At 49.3% G+C, this 4,298-nt stretch overlaps 1 pseudogene; it reads right to left on the bottom strand.

Annotated features, from left to right (window-relative positions):
• On the bottom strand, positions 1–117 carry LOC112471959 (annotated as a pseudogene).
• Positions 118–4,298: the final 4,181 nt, after the last annotated feature.

Below are 4,298 nucleotides of genomic sequence, written 5' to 3'. Positions count from 1 at the left end.
CTTACAGCACCTGGTATTCCTAGGTGGACTCCCGTCCAAGTACTAACCAGGCCCGACCCTGCTTAGCTTCTGAGATCAGACGAGATCGGGCTTGTTCAGGGCGGCATGGCCATAGACTAACAAATTCATTTATTGTGAACAAAAAATAAATATAGCATTCCCTGAGCATTAATAATGTACTCTTTTAAACGCTTCACATGGATTATCCCACTACTCCTCACACAACACTGTAAGATTCATTATTCCCATGTTATAGATGAGAGAACTAAGGCTCAGAGAGGTAAAATAACTGGCTACGGATCACACAGTGAGTGGAGGAGCCAGTATTCAAAGCCAGGTGGTTGGATTCCGGAGTGACGCATATCGCAGTGATGTTTTTCCCTGTTCTAAGCACGAGCAACATTTGTGAGGTTGTGTTCACCTCCTTGTTTAAAATATCAGGTTCACTTTTTCTTTTACTGCCCATGCCTTAGTACATAAGGCATGTGAGTCTCTTCTGGCTGGTTTGACAAACAGTGAGTACCCACAATGTGCCGTGCACTGTGCCGGGCACCAGATGTCCAGCTTCACGAAATGTTTAATAGGGGATCCTGACAAACCGAAATCCAGAATGTCAACCTCACGTAAGATATCATGTCGGGGGAAGGCATCTGCGGTGTGCGTTGTAATCACACAGCAGGTCGGGAGCGTGAGGAAGGGTGGGTCAGGGGTGACTTCTGGGAGTGGCATCATGTGGGCTGAGTGTCAGAGAACTCTGGAGAACATCAAGGTTCAAGAGGCCAACCCCTGGAAGAGCCAGAGGGTCTAAGGGTGTGGTGACGGGCACCAAGAAGAGTCAGGACGGCAAAGCTGAATCCACCTGAGAAACCTAGTAGATAGAAGAAGGGCCAGTCCTAGAGGTGGCAGAGTTGATGGGCTGAAGAGCAGGCCCCATGGGGACAATAAAGATTTGCTTGTAGAGTAAATGGCTGAGACGAACCAACTGAAGGGCAGGAAGAGAACATCGCCTCAGCCGGCACATAGAAACGGTCGATGTCTAGCAGGCTGCTCTACCTTTTACTGGCTGTAGGACCTCAGGCAGGCCACTTTGCTTCTTTGATCCTCAGTTCCCTTGCCTGTAAGATGGAGTCTCACATTCATACAGTTGGATGGGTATTGTATAAGATGCCTGGCCCAGAACGATCCCTGTGGCAATGCGAGTTGTTATTATCATTGTGGACACTTGGTAAATGTTTGTTGAACAGATGAAAGAGCAATGGCATAAATGACCCCGGTGACACCCGCCGGAGGTGAGCGACGAGGGCAGAAACTTAGGGCTGAGACTGGCCCATGATTCCACTTGTCTTTTGAGGACTGGGAAATAAGGGTTATATTCGCTAGAATGAGACTTCGGCTTTATCATCAACTCCAAACAAAGCCTTCTGGGCCCCCTGAGAAGCAGCCTAACTGACAGGCAAGCCCGATCACAGATCCTGTAGTGGAATCAGCTGTAATTTGGTGCTAGGGTTTTCCCAGAGGGTTTGTCCGCACTCAGGCGCGTCGAGCATTCCCGCAGGTTACAGCACTCCCTGCAGGTGCAGACAGCCCTGCCGATGGAACGCTCTCTCTCTGGCAGCTGCAGCAGCCTGGCACTTGGCACAGAGGAGCCCATCTGGTGGTGAAATGCAGGCATTCAGGATGTGTGCCAGCCATGCTGGGTCCTGGTGGTTGGCGTTTACAGTTGCCACTCTTTCTCCCAAATTACATGGGGTAGGACAGTCTCCCAACCAGGTGGGTAGCTCCAGGTGACCTCGGGGAAAAGAGAGAAAATCTCTGTAAAATTATTGCAATCATGCTTTCTATTTCTGTAGTCATTTTTGTTTAAGGATCTCCACTGCTGGGGTACATGCAGGTTTTCTCCAGGGTTTCTGTGCTGGCAGCTGTGTGCCTTGATTCTCAGGCAGTGATGAGATCCTCTGGAGGAAGAGACCTCAAAAGTGAATGTCTGGCTTATTTATTTTTTTGAATGAGATAATTTCTGCAGCAGTGGGTCCCATGCTTAGCTGTGTGTCGGATTCCTCTGTGGATTATGACACACACAAGGCAGCAAGTTCTGAGTCAGTAGGTGTATGGCTAGACTTAGATACCTGTATCATTAACCAGCTCCGTCAAACTTCTTTCTCACAGTGTGGCCTGCAGGCTGTCTGCATCCAATCACCTGGGGTGCTTGTTTAGAAACACAGGTTCCTCTGCTCCACCCCAGACTCACTAAATAGACAGCTTTGGGAGTGGATGACATCATTGTAACAGGCGGCTTTAATCACAGGTTCCTGGCGATTCTTGAACACATTTCTGTTTGAGAACAGTTGCATCAGTGGTCCCCATGCACCATGACACTTGGAAAGCCTCTGATCTACAACAGTTAAACTTGAATTTCCATCTCACAGACCCTAGATTTTTCTCCTGACTCAACTAGACTTCCCTCAGCAACCAAGCAAAGTGTTGGCCAACAAAAGACAAAGAAGCAAAGAAAGAAGGGATGTAATCTGAGGCCACATGGAGTCTGAGGCCAAGAAATTTGGTGGAAAAATACCAGGGCTCCTCACCTTGACAGTGACACAGCTTCGGAGGGTGCGGGGGAGTGGGCGAAAATCTTATTGTTGACACTCCATGGTTCCTTGGTGAGGGGGCTGGTTGTAGTTAGCAACCTCCTTCCTTCTGGAGGAGAAGCTGCTGCTGCTGCTGCTTCTAAACTTCCATGGCTCTTTCACTCCTCCCGGCATTGGAAACGTGGACCCCAGAGGTCTGATGCCTGGCGCTGGCCTCAGCCTGCAGGGCGGACCTCGGGAAGCAGAGGGGAGCAGCCCACGTGTCTGTGCGGTGTTTCAGGGCAGGCTCTGCTGCCAGCCCCACGGAGCCTTTGCCCTCCCGTGTCCCCTCTCCCGGCAATCAGCGTGAGCAGTGTGAGTCCCTGGGGAGCCAGTGCAGAGCCAGTTCTCTAGGAACCCAAACAATGGCCGCTGTGTTCCTGTGTTCGCAGGCACCCATGCAGTTAACCCAGAAACCACCCTTGTGCCCTTTGGGGGCAGGCGAAATTAAAAAGCTCTTTTTTCAACTTTGACCCCACATCTTACAAGCTGAGAAGATGCACTTTCTTCCCCAAAGCAGTTGTCTATTCTCTTGACCACGAGGCCTTCAAGGGTGTCTCTTTTCTTTGGCCGCAGCTGATGATCCCTGGGAGAGTTTATAGGTTTTCTGAAGAATTTTCCCCAGAAACTCCTGGGACAAGGGCAACTGTGTCCACTCACTGACGTGGACACTCGAAGTGTCCTTCTCCACCCCCACAACAGCCAGAGATCAGCCATCCTAGAAGGTCAGAAACTGTAGGCATTTAAAAAATTTTGTTAAGGTCATTTCATTTTATTCCATGTCATTGCAAAAATTAGGACAGTTTACTGAAATGCACTCAGGGTATCTCAATCTGGGGAATAGAAGCAAAGGGAAAGTAAAAGAGGGGACACGGACAACAGCAGGTAGAAGTTTTTACATAAATTCCTTGGTGTGCTTATTAAAGATAACACACAGACTTGGTTCTGAGCTTTTTACCAAGGAAAGAAGTGATTGGTCTTAACGGTGACCCAAACATCATCAATTTCTTCGCTGTCCATTGAAAAAAAAAGTCTACCATCTGTTGAGCTTCTACTATGTGGCAGGCACTGTCCTAGGCACTGAGGACAGACCCACGTGAACAAAACGAAGTCCCTGGTTTCATGGAGCTTACTTTCCAGTTGAGGAAGATAATCAGTATGCAAGTAAATAGTGAAAGATATGATGATACATCAGGTAATGCTAAGTGCTAAAAGAAAGATGAAACTGTGTGAAGAAAGATGAAACAATTAGAGGGGTCCTCTTAGGGAGTGATGTTTGAGCAGCAACCTGAAGAGCGAGGAAGTGAGCCCTGTGGATGTCGGGGGAAGGGATTTAGGCACAGAGGGCAGCATGTGCAAAGGCCACGAAGCCCGAAGGTGATTGGTGTGCCTGAGGAATGTCCAAGGGGTCAGTGCAGAGTGAGGAGGGAAGTGGGGAAGTGGTGGATGCCCTCGGGAGTTGTGCAACATAGCAGCCCTGGGAAAGAGATGAGGTCAGAGGGAAAATGGGACCTTACAGGCCAAGTGGGGACTTCGACGCTTATACTCTAAGTGCAATGGGCAGCATTTGAGAGTGTTGAGCAGAGAGGCGATATGCTCTCAAAAGGTCGCTCTGGCAGCGGCGTGGAAAATAGGCTGTGTGCAGCAGGGTGGGGTGCTAGTTTGCTAGGG

This window comes from Pteropus alecto, unplaced genomic scaffold (genome assembly GCF_000325575.1).
Source record: "Pteropus alecto unplaced genomic scaffold, ASM32557v1 scaffold78, whole genome shotgun sequence".
NCBI lineage: Eukaryota > Metazoa > Chordata > Mammalia > Chiroptera > Pteropodidae > Pteropus > Pteropus alecto.
The sequence above is the reverse complement of the archived record's forward strand: the minus strand, read 5'-3'. Positions and strand labels throughout refer to the sequence as shown.